General features: G+C 46.2%; 1 protein-coding gene across 1 annotated transcript in view; it reads left to right on the forward strand.

The window, feature by feature from the left end:
- The window catches only part of CRPPA (CDP-L-ribitol pyrophosphorylase A), an 83915-nt gene that overhangs the window by 5970 nt on the left and 62950 nt on the right, over positions 1-14995 (forward strand). The window lies entirely within an intron of this gene.

Consider the following 14995-nt stretch of genomic DNA (forward strand, 5'->3'; position numbering starts at 1 on the left):
AGACCCTGCAGCACCATTTTCAAGGTCACGTTCAGCTTTTCACTCTTATACAGCCTGAAAATTCATTTAATCATAAAAGCAAGACCCCATCATTATGAAATATGGCATGGAAGCTAAATTTACATCACTGATTGCTTCAACCTTAAATATGCTAGGTAGAATCACAGACCCAAGTTCTGTATATCCAAGAGGACTCTCTAAATGTGTTTATTGATGTGAGGCTTCCTCTTCACTGTACTGGCTTACCTACCCTCTGCCATCTTGGATGGATTTGGGCCAGCCTCGCTTCTGGCTTCAGAATGGGAAGGAGAGGAGGCTCGCCTCTTACTTTTCTCCAAGTGAAAACACCCTTGCACTCTCTCTTTCACTGTCTGGCCCTGTGTGCTCCACCCAGTTTTCCCTCTCTGGCCTGGCTTGGAAGCCTCCCTTATATACCACCCTTGGACCCTCCCCTGGACACTGGCTCCAATCAGGGTTCGGCCCTGCTCTTCCTGGAAGTGATAAAAGGAGGGTGGATACCCACTCTCAGGTCTGTCTGTCTTTTTATCTCCCTCCTGGGCTTTAAAGATAGCAGGCCCACCCAGCCTTCCTGCTCCATCTTCTTCTTACCCTGACCCTTCCAGGCTGCTGGCTTTCATCCTTACAGGCCACTGCTGGACTATCTAGGTCTCCAGCTTCCTCTCTAGCAGCTGTGGGGGCCAGTGCCTGCTTGGGGCCTGTCACTGCCTGACCTGCCTGGTAGGCTACTGCTCCTGGGTTCCTTGCTGCTTCCCTCTCTGGGTAAGGGCCCTCAGGGCTCTGGGTTGTTCATGGCTTACTTGGTGGGAGGGGCTAAGTCAAGGACAGGGGTCAACCCCGAGCACTGGAACATGGCAACTGCTTCTGGTACTTGGGCAACTTTCAGGTGCAGTTTATGAACCTTCCTGAGGTTGCGTGCTACCCCCTCCCTTGTTGTTTTTCAGCAGTGCACGTAAAAGTCTTTTTTTCAGCAGACTTTCTGCAGAGGTTACAGAATTGTGAAGTTTACCGTTTTCTGGTGACCATATGATATCTTTTGTGATATTTGTCCAACTTGATTCTGTTGGTATATCTTTGTTGATTTTAAATATAGTGTTTAGCTGCCTTGAGTTCTCTTGAAATAAGTGGGATGTAAAATGTTAATAATCTCAGGTAAAAAGGAAAAAGAATCTCACTTGGAGCATGTAATTTTCTTGTGTTTGCCAAAGTAAATGTTCTGGTCATTATTAGGAAATTCAGTTAGTTTCAGTGGATTATATTTTGAAGTGGCAAGTTTAGCATTGCATTCTTCAGGAGAGTGCTTAATTTCTTCCATTCCAGTTTTCAAACATTGGGAACCGCTTGGCATTGCAAAATTATTGATCTGACCAAAATATGCTACAATGAGCTTCTATCACTATTGCCAGTAATTTCCAACAATTCATCACTGCTAGAGCATATCAGATTGTTCTAAATGCTCACTTGTGTACATTCTAGATAAGTAACTACCTCCTTCCTTGGGTTCTGTTGTGAGCTCTGAGAGGCTCTTTACTTGGCCATGGAGATTAGGGGTGTGCATTCAGCGAAGCCAAACTTCCCATCTGAAAAAAATGGCCTCTTTAATCAGCAGCTGGCAAATTCTGATCCTGAAAAAGCTGGGGGGGGAATCATCTTTTTAAGGATTGTTTCAGGATCACTGGCTACAATCCCTTTTAAAAGAAAGAAAGCCACTTCGGCACATTGCATCCATGCTGCAAATTTGGTGCCTCTGCCTTAAAAAAAAACAAAAAAAACCGCACCTCCGAGAGCCCTGGAAAGTTTCCCCATAGACTATAATGGAAGGATTTAAGGTTTAAATCCCCCTCCCTGTTCCATTAGAGCCTATGAGGAATCTCAGTTTTCCCAAATGTTGTATTTGCACACTCCTAACGGGATTTCTTGCTCCCTTCCCTTTGCATGGAGAAGTGAACTGCAGAGTACATACAGTTTTTTTAATATAGGATCTCTTTAGTCAGTTGGTCCACTCTAAGGGAAGAAAGTGTCTGTGCTCTATTCCCATCTGTGTGTCTGTGCTCTATTCCCACAATACATGATACCAAGCAGCTCTTCTTTGTAGGCCCATCAAAGTCTAAACCTTAAGAGCATTCAGAAGTAATGTAAATGCTGAACTGTTTAGTAGTTGATGACCTGTACCCTAGAAGCTAAAATGACTAAACTGAGGCTGTCGTATTTTGGTCACGTCATGAGACGACAAGAGTCACTGGAAAAGACCGTCATGTTAGGAAAAGTAGAGGGCAGCAGGAAAAGAGGAAGACCCAACAAGAGATGGATTGACTCAATAAAGGAAGCCACAGCCTTCAATTTGCAAGATCTGAGCAAGGCTGTCAAAGATAGGACATTTTGGAGGACTTTCATTCATAGGGTTGCCATGAGTCGGAAGCGACTTGACGGCACTTAACACACACACAACACACTTATTTTAGACATCTAGAGTTGTATTCTAGTAGTAGTAGTACCGTGTGAGCCAGCGTGGTATAGTGATTAAGAGTGATAGACTCTAATCTGGAGAACCAGGTTGGTTTCCCCACTCCTACACATGAAGCCTTGGGCTAGTCACAGCTCTCTTATAGCTTTCTCAGCCCCACCTACCTCACAGAGTGTCTGTTGTGGGGAGAAGAAGGGAAGGTGATTGTAAGCCATTTTGAGACTCCTTAATGGTAGAGAAAAAGCAGGGCATTAAAAACCAACTCTTCTTTTTCTTCTTCTAGTTTAACAGCGTTTTATATTAAATCCTGGAGTTCAATCCTGAAGTATTCTGTTAGGGCAGTGGTCAGCAAACGTGGCTCGCGAGCCGCATGCGGCTCTTTGGCCCCTTGGGTGCTCCTCTGCCCCGGGCGCCGTGCCTGCTGCTTAGTCTCGCCCGGGCGGCCGCGGTTCCTGCTGGCGCTTCTCCTGTTGCTGCGACAGCCGACGGGCAGCCGCCCCTCCCTCCTCCTCCGAGACTCCTCTGCGCAGGCGCTGCCTCTCCCGCTCCCGCCTGGGGCTCCGCTCCCCCGCGCGTGCATGGTCACAGCCCACCCCCGGGCCGTCAAGCCCAACCCCGGTCCCAGCGCCAACCCACGGGAGGGGGAAAGAGCCCTCAGACCCCCACTCGCCTGGAGAGAAGCCTGGAGAGGCGGCAAGCGGCAGCCGGCTAGAGCCGCCTCCCAGCGCCCGGGGGGGTGGGCGGGCTCGAGGTCCCCACAACCGCCGACCGGCCAGCTCGTCAGCTGGTGAGCGGGAGAACCGGTCCGGGCAGACCACGCCCGGCCGACGGGGTGCTGCAGTGGCTGCGATGGCCCCCGGACCCCAGGCTGGCCTGCCAGGCGGGTTCCCTGGGAGAGGCCGAACAGCCCGCCCATCAGCTGGCAGGCAGAGGGGGAGAGCGATGGCGGAGGGAGGCGCCGGGGAGGCAGAGGGGTTGGCGCGGCTCCAGTCCCAGCTCCCACCGGGAAACGGTTGGCGGGACGGTGGGGGGAACAGGCTCGGAGAGGAGACACCTGAAGGAAAGACCCACCCCCTGCAAGACGGGCTGAAGGCAGGCGGAAGAGCCGGGGAGGGCAACGATGAGGCCCCCGCCCTCTGAGACACCTCTCCTGTCAAGGAGAGGAAGAGGTGCGGGGGAAGGGATCTTTATAGCCTCGGGTTGAGGGAAAAGGGGGTGGAGCCTAGGTGGCTCTCAAGGGAAATCTCAGTCGTTGTGCTGTTGATGTTTGGCCCTGACTGGTGAGTTTGCCGGCCACTGTGTTAGGGCAACTTAGAATGCCTCAAGGCTACTGATCCTACTGTGTGTGGTGGAGTGTGCTATTTAGACAAAAAGAAACTTGAAAGAGAAGCTGCAAAGAGGCAGGATGTTTGGATTCTAAGAGTGCATTCCTAAGGAGAGTTACTCCAGTCTAAGCCCATTCATTTCAATGGGCTTAGACTAGAGTAAGTCTCCTTAGGAATGCATTATAAATGAATAAAATAGGGTTAAGTCTTTAATTCAGATAGTAATTATTTCCTTTTACACGATATATTAAGAGACTTCCTGGTTTAAAATAACTGGCTGAAACATCACATTAAATCACTCAAACAACAAAGATGATGCTGTATTGAAGTTCAGGTTCTGCATACCATATAGATAGCATAATTGTATGAAGTGTTAATGTTCTCAAAATGGCAATTGATCAAGTAGGATATTGCACTCCCTAATTCCTCTTGTCAGTAGAATAAATTACTTTATTACATTTACTAATCAGTTTGTTATTTGCCTGCAGGATTCAAAATGTGCAAGTTACCAGAACTACTAAATTATGCCTTAATAAATTAATTGTATGAAACAATCCCCCTGATTATGTTAGAATATAGCTTTGTAACCAATTAAATTCCATTTATGTTTTGAAGCAAGGTATAATTAAAATTATACATTTCTGAAAATGGATTTTGTTGCCAATGCAAGTTGTAGAAGGTAGTGGAAATAGAAGAAGGCAGTATTCCAAAGCCACCAGCAACTTTTTATTGCCAACAATTTAAACAGCACCACAAAGAAAAGCGCTTGAAGCAAGTTGAAAAAAATTAATCTTGTCAATCCTGCTTGAAAGGTAGGATTGGGAGACAGAGACTCTAACATGGTTTGAGTTACATGTCTGATTCTCTGCTTGCTGCTGCATTAGAAATACATTTTTCACATTTTCAGGACCTACATTTTAATGGATACTCGGAATTCATTATTATTTTTAAACACTTTGGATTCATGTTTAATTAGTGAAAGAGGCAACAAACTGAAGATAAGCTTTTCAAGCCTTTTGACATTAAGTTCCTGAAGTTATGCATATTGAATAAAATATGTAATAGCAGAGTCATATGATACCTAGAAGGCTAATGAATTTGTTGTGTCATAAGCCTTTAGAGTCCACTTCAACAGATGTGTGATAGCACACATTGTTTATAACATTCCTTGTCCAGGATTTTATAAGGAAGTTATTTTGAAGTTCAACTTCCATTTAATATGTTCACAGGACATTGCTATGTTTTGTCCAACTTCTGTGTGTTTTGCATTAGGTCAGGATAGCTGGTGTTTGAAAAAAACCAAAACATTTTATTTGAAGTGTCTCCTGAACTGACTTGGTGGCCGTGTTCTCTAAAGCGATTAGCAAGCAAGAAGAAAAATGTGGAAAGACCGAGTATCTGATTAAAAAGTCATTTGTAATCATCTGATCTTAAGACCAGATGGACCTTAAAATGGTGTATAATGACAACCATACAACTGGTGTATACTTACAACCATGCAACAGTACATTACACAATGCTGTTGTCAATCTCCTATACAAGTATTCTAATGAAAATTGTTTGCATGGGATTTGTGAGAATGATTAAGTTTTTAATTTAAAAGCTTATATATTTACTACCACAAGCATTTGTAGAAAAGCAGGGAGTAGTCGCCTGCTGGGTTTGAGGAATGTTGTGCATCCTGGCTGTTGCTGTGGCTCTGTAGTTGCTGGTTGTTCCCTGAAGAATGCGTTCCTAGAAAAGATGGACAATCTTGCCAGCTTTAAAAGAGGAGTAGACATTCATGGCAGATAGGTCCAACAGTAACTACTAGCCACGGTTTTTAAAGGGAACTGCCATGTTCAGAGGCAGTAAACTCTGAAATCCTTTACTAGGAAGCAACTTCAGGGAGGGCCTTGGCTTCTGTGCCCTGTTCGTTGGCCCTCCAGGGCAACCAGTTTGCCACTGGGTGAAGCAGGAGGCTTTTGTGTTCTTATTCTATCTACCCTCTGTTTATAAAAACAACTCTTGCCTCGCTCAAGGGCTACATAATGGGTGGTCTCTGCATACAGCAGAATGTGGTAGTAGTGTCTTGAGTGACAGAATGTTTCTTTCACTATTCGAAACTGAAGGCTGGAGGGATGACATTTTTTATTTCCCTGTGTTAATAAAAAAATATTCCCTGAAACTGGAAAACTAGTGTCTTCCTACTGTTCTACCTCAACCAGCCTTCTCTTCTCTTTAGCCTTCTCTTTGCAGTGCTAATTTTTTATTTGCTGTGTCTTTTTAACACTTTAGGTTTGAGTCCAATAGCATCTTAGTGACCAACAAGATTTTCAGAGTATGAGCTTTCAAGAATCAAAGCCCCTTTTGTCAGATACTTTAACACTTTAAAATGGCATATCCTACTTACAAGTTACATTAGTACTTCATCAGTGTGCAAGATAGTCAGCATTTTCTGGAGCCTCTACTCATGTCTGTTCTTTATGCATCAGATCACATTTTTATCCCACCCTTCCTCCAGGGAGTCCAGAGCAGCATATGTACTTGTTCCTCCTCCATTTTATCCTCACAAGCCTGTGAGGTAAATGTGGCTAAGAGAGAGCAACTAGTCCAAGATCATCCAGTGAGCTTCATGGCTGGGTCTCCCCCGTTCTAAACCAGCACTCTTATCCACTATACCACTCTGGCTTTCTTTTCCACAGTAGCAGTAGTTTCAAACAGTAGCACATTACTTCTGCTTTTCCTATGCTGATTTCCAGGCCACCACTGAATATGCACAGGGGATCCTTGAAAGCTTTTTTGGGATGAGGGTCTGTTCTTATAGATACTCTGGATGTGGCTGAGGAAGGTCTTTTGTGCTGCAAGAAATTTTGCATCTATGAAAAGGTACTTCCTGGTATTCTCCCCTGCCCCTCCATACATGATGGTGGCGGCAGGGACCAAGTGAAAACATTACTAATGAAATTAGTTGATGCCATTTCATTGAGAAGTATAATTCCATAATTTAAATGATCAGCAGGCCAAAGCTTTCTAATTCCCTTCTTTGATCATGAAATGAGCTACTGTTCTTGCTTGTATGTGTAGCAGCTTGTTTTATAATAGTAAACTCAGTAAATTTTCTTGTGTAATGTTAGAAACTTGGGGAAGGAAGGCAGCATGGTATAGCCCAGTGATGGCGAACCTTTTAGAGACGGAGTGCCCAAACTGCAACCCAAAACCCACTTATTTATCGCCAAGTGCCAACATGGCAATTTAACCTGAATACTGAGGTTTTAATTAGCTTAAATGATTAGCAATTTCCTGGTTGTTCTCCAGCATGATGTAGTGGTTAAGGTGTCAGACTAGGATCTGAGAAACCCAGATTCAAATCCCTACTCTACCATGGAAACCACACACTTACACACACACACACACACACACACACACACACATGGTGTCTCTTGCTATCTCTGAGGAGTGCTGTAAGGATAAAACTAAGGCTAACTAAATGAGCCACCCTTAGCTTCATGGAGAAAGAGTAGCAAAAACAATGTGGAATGGATTTTCCAGTAAGGTTTCTGAGCCTAGCTACATTATTCTGGGACTGGAATGACAGCCCCCAGAGTGCAATGACAGCCTCTGGGACTAGCAGAAGTGTTCTGTGACTTGAATGACCGGGCTGTCATTCCACTCTGGGGGCTGTCATTCCAATCCCAGAACACTTCTGCTAGTCCCAGGGGCTGTCATTGCACTCCTGGGGCTGTTACTACAGTTGGAGAATCATTCTCCTAATCTCAGGGGCTATCATTCCACTCCAAGCCTAGTCATTCCAGTCGCACAACACTTCTACTAGTCCTGGCAGCTGTCATTCCAGTTGCAGAGTAATGTAGCTAGGCCCAGAGACCTTAATGGAATATCTATGCCACATTTTCTTTGCAATTTTTTGTGCTGTAACCTATTTCAAAGGAGCGCATGGGCAATCCTGGCTCCCATTATCTTCAATGGGCTGTGCAGCCTCTCCCACTGTTTCAAATGGGCAATCCTCTCATTCGTTTTAATACATCCCTTTTCCCAAGCCAGCCAAGGCCAGTGCCTGCCTCTCCTGCGGGTGAGTAAAGGGCAGCTCCTGCCTCTTGCCCAGCCCAGGCTGGGTGGAAAGAAAAGTCCGTCAGACTGGAGGGTGAGAGACTCAAAACAGATAAAAGGAAGTATTTCTTTATACAACACATAGTTAAATTGTGGAACTCCCTTCCCCAGGATGTGGTGATGGCTGCCAATTTGGAAGGCTTTAAGAGGGGAGTGGACATGTTCATGGAGGAGAAGGGTATTCATGACTACTAGTCAAAATGGATACTAGTCATGATGCATCCCTATTCTCTCCAGGATCAGAGGAGAGAATTCCAGCCCAGGCTGGGAGGAAAGAAAATCGGGGGCGGGGGGAGAGATAAGAGATGCACTTGGAAACACAGCAGGCTCCAGGTCGGGAGAACTACCCTCTCCCTCCAACTAAGGAAAGTAGCTTCTTCTTTCCAGCCCAGGCTGGGAGGAAAGAAACGGGGGGGGGGAGAAGAGATGCACTTGGACACACCGCAGGCTCCAGGTGGGGAGAAGTACCCGCCCCCTTCAACTAAGGAAAGTTGCTGCTTCATTTGCAGCCCAGGCTGGGAGGAAAGAAAACAGGGGCGGGGGAAGAGATGCACTTGGAAACCCAGCAGACTCCAGTCCAGGTCGGGAGAACTACCCCGGGGACTCGGGGAGGGAGGCAGACTCGGGTTAGGAGGAGCAACTTACCAACCTACCACCTCCTCTAGTGACTAGCAAGCCAACAGTGGAGGCCAGCCATGTGCGGCCGCTTTTAAGGAGGCGCTGCCGCTCTGTGTTGGCCTCCTTAGACTGCAAAGGGATTTTTGGCCGGGGAGGGGGGGAGGAAGAAGGAGGCTGGAGGGCGGCAGCTGCCTCGTGAGCCCGCAAAGGGGTTTTTGGCCGGGGAGGAGGGGGAGAGGGAAGGGGAGGGAGGCTGGAGGGCGGCAGCTGCCTCGTGCGCCCGCAAAGGGGTTTTTTGGCCGAGGGGGAGGGGGAGAGGGAAGGGGAAGGGGGCTGGAGGGCGGCAGCTGCCTCGTGCGCCCTGCAAAGGGGTTTTTGGCCGGGGAGGAGGGGAGGGAGAAGGAGGCTGGAGGGCGGCAGCCACCTCTTGCGCCCTGCAAAGGGGTTTTTGGCCGGGGAGGGGGAGGGAGAAGGGGGCTGGAGTGCAGCAGCCACCTCGTGCGCCCTGCAAAGGGTTTTTTGGCTGGGGAGGGAGAGAAGGGGGCTGGAGGGCGGCATCCGCCTCGTGCGCCCTGCAAAGGGGTTTTTGGCCGGGGAGGGGGGGAGAGGGAAAAGGCTGGGCGGCGGAGAGTCCAGGGAAGGGGGCGGGGCCTTTGAACTGCTCAGTTCAAAGCTGGCGGTGGAGAGTCCAGGGGCCCCGCCGCCCAGCTGAGCCTGAGTGCCAGCAGAGAGGGCGACGCGTGCCGGAGTCGGCACGCGTGCCATAGGTTCGCCAACACGGGTATAGCCTGATCTCGTTAGGTCTTTAAAGCTAAGCAGGGTTTGGTACTTGGATAGGAGACCACCAATGAAGGCTCTGTAGAGGAAGCCGATGGCAAACGACCTGTGCTTCTCACATGCCTTGAAAGCCCCTTGCTGGGATTGCTGTTAAGTCAGTTGTGACTTGATGGTACTTACATATGTACATAATGTTAGAAACTTAGGAAAATATTTTAATTTGGTTAATATGACTTTTTACAGCAGGGATTTCAAGACATTTAGATGTGATCAGCAAGATTTTACAGATATATTGCTATCCAAAGCCTACTGGTTTCATCTAGTCTTTTCCCGGGAGGAAGTGTAAAGCTGTTCAGTGGATTTTTGTAAAGTAGCTTTGCAGGCTAAAGGAACGCTAAAGTAGGGATATTTCCTTGTACCTGATCTTCAGCATTCTTATTCCTCTGTGTGACCAAACTATACTTTTGACATTATAATAGATGCGTGCTAGATCAAGTTGCAGATGAGGCTCAGATGGGGAACAGCCTATGGTAACCTTAATTAATAATCTTTTTTTTATTCTTAAGTTATTCATTGTTCATCAAGACAAAGTGCTATTTGCAGTATGTTTAGCACTGTAGTTATAAAATAGGTGGACAAGAGTACCTGGGCTAGGGTGTACTTTTTTCCAGCTGCCTTCTCACTCAGCAGTGAGCCCATAGGTATTTTGATAGAACTAGATATGTGATTACTCCCCGCCCCCGCTGGCATTAGAGTAAAGAATGAAGTAATCAGTAAAAAAAATATATATCCTGATTTGGGGCACAAAGTTTCTTTGACTAAGAGCCTGTTCATTCCAATCCAGTCCAGCATGGATGTATGCATCAGTAACTTTCATATGTTCCTCAAGTGTGTTTGTCATTGGTTTAATATTGTTTTAAGTACATTGGATTCCTTGTGTCATTTAATTTTTCTAGGCCTCAAGCCAGCCAAAGTAACTGTGCCTGTCTTATGGATTGCTGTGTATAAAGGCCATTACTAGCACTTCTTGAACACTTCCTCATGTTTCTGAAAAAAGCTTTTTGTGTAAACAAAATAAAATTTTGGCCTTTAAATTTTATAATATGTATTTCCAGAGCCATTTTCACTGGTTAAAACAATGTTTTCCTTTTATGCATCTTTCAAAAAAGAACAGTATGCATTTAGAATAATACACACAGGTTCACATTGCTCCGCTCAGAACTGTACAAGGATTTGTCTTCATGTTTTTCCTGTCAGACATGCCACCTGCATATTGAGGTGCCTGCAGAGGATACAAGACTTCTCACTTTTCTCTGGGACACATACTTGGTGTACTATGGCCTGTTGTCTAAATGAGGATTGTGTACTTGTTATTTTAGCTTTTTGATTGCGATCCCTTTGACATATTTTTTGCTGTTGGGCAGTGTGATGGACAGAGCCAAGTCCTTCCCCTTTTTCATAACTGTCGGTTCCCTTTGTACCTAGGAGTCTGGAGAGAAAGCCAGCAATGGCCAGTAAGGTCCCTTGGAACCTTCAGAGGGAGACGGGAGGGGGGAGAAACAGAACAAAAAAAGCCATTGAACTGCTATTTGAATTAGATAGGACCTTGAAGAAGAAGAAGGATTGGCTTTTATACCCCACTTTTCTCTACCTTAAGGAGTCTTAAAGCTGCTTACAATCACAATCCCTTCCTCTCTCCACAACAGAAACGTTGTGAGAACTACGGTTCTGTCAACGTGGCTAATTCTATGGATGTTTAAATTTGGAGATTGGAAATTTGGAGATTGGACAACAGAATTTTCTACAAACTCAAGTAAGATTTGTAGGAAAATCTGAAATCTAAAAAAAAAAACCCACAAAAAACCCCACTTCCAAACCCCACAGCATTCTGGGTGAAAACTCTCCAAAATAGTAGAAGCAGCACCTGAAAGGAATGCATTCTCAGTGGCAATTGCCAGGCAACCACAGCAGTATTGCCAGCCTTCATGCTATTGCTTCTTCCATCAAGAGGCAAGGTGCTTTCCAGACCTGTTTTGTCCTTTGAGGGAGGACTCATTGGGGCTAGGCCTGCCAGCAATCAGCAGGTGACTTGCATAACTCACCCAAGTCCAGCTGATTGCTACTGTTCAACAGGAGCCACACAATAAAAGGGTATGGTATAGTGGATAGAGTTTTAGACTAGGATCTGGGAGACCCAGGTTTGAATCCCCACTCTGCCATGGAAAATCACTGAGTGACCTTGGGGCAGTTATATGTTCTCAGCCAAACCTTCCTCACTGGGCTGTTGTGAGGATAAAAGAGAATTATATATGCTGCTTTAGGTCCCCATTGGGGAGAAAGGTGGGGTATAAATGAAGAAATTAAATAACCAATGTAGCTGAAGATGGGAGGCAGATAAAAGGCTGGTTGGTTGATGGGAGGGAAGTAGAGAAGAAAGCAGGAAAACGAAAGGCTATGGGGCTTTCAGTGGGGAGAGGAAAATGAGATGTCTTTGGTAAGTCCTTGTGAGGCCCCTGCTTGTATATGTTCACTTAAGAAACTATCTCCATAATTCTATCTCTCAATATGTTACATTTGTATAAAGTTAGTTCTGAACATCTCCAGTTTATTTTCCCCTCTCTGTAAAATAAACCCTTCCCTTGTTGCGTTCAGTCTCTATGGTCCTTGTTAATGAGGCCAGGAAACATTTGAACTTAGTTTTAGCAAAGCAGGGGAGAGGGTGCCATGGGAACCATCACAATTTACATTAGGGGTGGCTAGCTTTAAGTAGTGCCAACCACTGGCGGATCAGTAACTGAACATTTCTTTGGCTTCTTTCACAGCTGAACGCAGGTGTAATGGGATAAGTGTGGTATGGGCATTAAATAGTCTTCGGGCATTTCCAAAATAAAGATAAGCAACCATTGTGAGGACAGCAGCACTTGGTTGAGTGGGGATTTTCCCACCAAAAATACTTTAGTGCCCCCTCCTTCCACCCCAGCCTCATCACAGGCAGGAAGCCAACAAACTGTGGACTGAAGCAGAGCTCATCTGGTATAACCACTAGGCTTTAGGACTCTCACTATTATTTGTTTATTTAGGAAAAACATTTGCTGCTTCTCCAGGAAATCTGCCTCAGGCACCACATGGAATAACATTTTAAAAAGATAAAACGTAAGTTACTAATTAAAAACCAGCATTAAAAATCCAGAATTTAAAAACCCAGCGAAAGCATAAGAGCCAAGAACAATGAGCAGCATAAAATAAGTTTTCAGACTAAAGCATGCTATAAAATGATGACGAAAGAGTAACCCTTTAATTAAAACCCAGGGCGAACAGAAAGATTTTGGCCTAGTTCCTAGAAGAGGCCACAGGCAAGCCTCAAGGAAAAGGCCATTCCAAAAGTCCGGTGCCGCGACTGAAGAAAGGCTTGTCGCTGCTTGCCACCCACCTTACCTCTGAAGGCAGGGGCACAGGTCTTGTGAAGCTGCTCTTAACTGGCAGGCTGGAAAATACGGGAGGAAAATATCCTTCAGGTACTTCACTGTATTGCTAACTATTGAAGTGGTCCTCTGATGCTGTCTGAAGGACAGTGACTCATAATCTGTAGTGGTGGAAAGAGCCATCAAATCACAGCTGACTTATACTAACCCTGTAGGGTTTTCAAGACAGGAGGTGTTCGGAGGTGGTTTGCCGTTGCCTGCCTCCGCGTAGGCTGAGAGAACCGCGACTAGCCCAAGGTCACCCAGCAGGCCTTATGTGGAGGAGTGGGGAATCGAATCCTGTTCTCCAGATTAGAGTCCGCTGCTCTTAACCACTGTGTCATGCTAGCTCTCTTCATAATCTGTAGGATGATGTAAACTATTCAGTTTTCAAATTATGAAGATACTAGACTAGACTTCTTAAAATGGGTTATTCATGGCCTATGTAAGTGGTACTGCTTTGAAGTCCATTGTTACAAGAAGTATTTCTTATAGCCTGTATCTTTCTTTTGCTTAGCTTTATGCACACAACAAAAACATTAATGTTGATCATTACAGGTTTCTCATCCTTTCCATCTTCAAATTCTTAAATACTACTTTAAAAAAGATAATGAAACCCTTCTTAATGGTGTATTAAAGTTTATGAACTGAAACTCACTTTTATTCCACTCTTTTACATTTTAATGTATTATGAATCATTAATGGTAGGTACATATTATGAATCATTGGTAGTAGGTACAATTTCTGAAGCTTGTTCCTGTAAAAAAGCTTTCAACAAAGCTTCTTTGTATGTAAAAGGATTTTGCTGTAAAAAAGAAGAGTGTCCCAGAGTCTAGATACTGCAGAAAAATGAGAGCCAGTGTCCTAAGAAAATAAATGTTGTTTTGGGAAAGGATGCAGCAACTGACTAGAGTCCAGAGTGTGTTTGTATTTGAAGGGAAAGGATAGGAGTTTTTGTTTATTGTGAACACTGTATATGAACCTCAGAAATATACTGTGTTTAGAAAAGATGGTATTTTTTACAAAAATTAATAGAATAATTACCATATGTTATGAGAACTGTTTCAGGTGTGCATTTATTTTGGAAAGAATTAACACTTCTAACCAAATCATCCTGGTTTGGAGCCATATTGAAAGGAGCCCTAAAAGAAGCAAGGTCTCTCTAAAGCAGGGGTGGGGAACCCTTTTTCTGCCAAGGGCCATTTGGATATTTATAACATCATTCACGGGCCATACAAGATTATCAACTTAAAAATTAGCCTGCTATATTTGGTCAAACATTTAGCCAAGAGGCACGACCGGAGACGGCTCTGAGTGTCTGCCACGTAGAGTGATTCGCTTTTGAGCTCTACTGTCCCCAGCTGGGCCCGAGAGATTCAGGCAGGGCAGCAAACACAAGATGGAGTGAGCGACAAGCCGCTCGGGGCTTGTAGGCCAGGGATGGGAAACCTCAAGCCCAGGGGCCAAATGCGGCCCCCGAGGACATTTTTTGTGGCCCTCGGGAGCTCTGGGGCCCTGCCGCGGAGGCGGGCGCAGGGTGGCCCTCTCCAAGGGTGTTCCTAGGGCTGTAGCTTACAGGGGTGCTGTGGTGCCCTTTGGACCTCCTCTCGCCTACTGTTGGCTGTTGGTCGGCGAGAGGGGAGGGGGAGGGACGCTTTCCCCAAGGCTGCCTCCTACAGCCGCTGTTGAGCAGCGAGAGGGAGGGGGGGAAGAGGCCGTCGGCTCCCGGCGGCAGAGCATGCATGTGGGAGCCGATTGGACTTCGGTGGGGGGGCTTTTGTGGACTCTGGGGGGGAGGGCATGGAGACTGGGGCCCGGTCACGCAGGGCTCCGTGTGCTGCCGGGTGTGGGTGGGGGAGGCGGGGAGGCTGGGGCCTGGTCGTTCGGGGCCAGTGTGCGCGGGTGTGTGTGTGTGGGGGGGGAGGAAGGCTTTTCTCTCTTTTCTTCCTCTTTTTCTGTCACTCTCCCTCTTTTTCTGTCTCTTTGTCTCCCTCTGTCCTTTTCTTTCTTTCCCTCCCTCTCTCCATTTTTTTCTCCCTTTCTCTCTCTTTCTCCCTCCCTCCCTTTTCCTCTTTCTCTGTTTTCCTTCCTCCCTTGCCGACTGACTGTAGGCTGTGCCCCCCTGGCACCTCGTTTGCTCGGGCCCACCGCTGGCTGCCCTCCTGCCTGGGAGGGGGAGCAGGGGCGCCCTGCAGGCCTTCTGTGTGGCCTCTCCTGGGGTTGCC

This window comes from Euleptes europaea, chromosome 11 (assembly GCF_029931775.1).
Source record: "Euleptes europaea isolate rEulEur1 chromosome 11, rEulEur1.hap1, whole genome shotgun sequence".
Taxonomy (NCBI): domain Eukaryota; kingdom Metazoa; phylum Chordata; class Lepidosauria; order Squamata; family Sphaerodactylidae; genus Euleptes; species Euleptes europaea.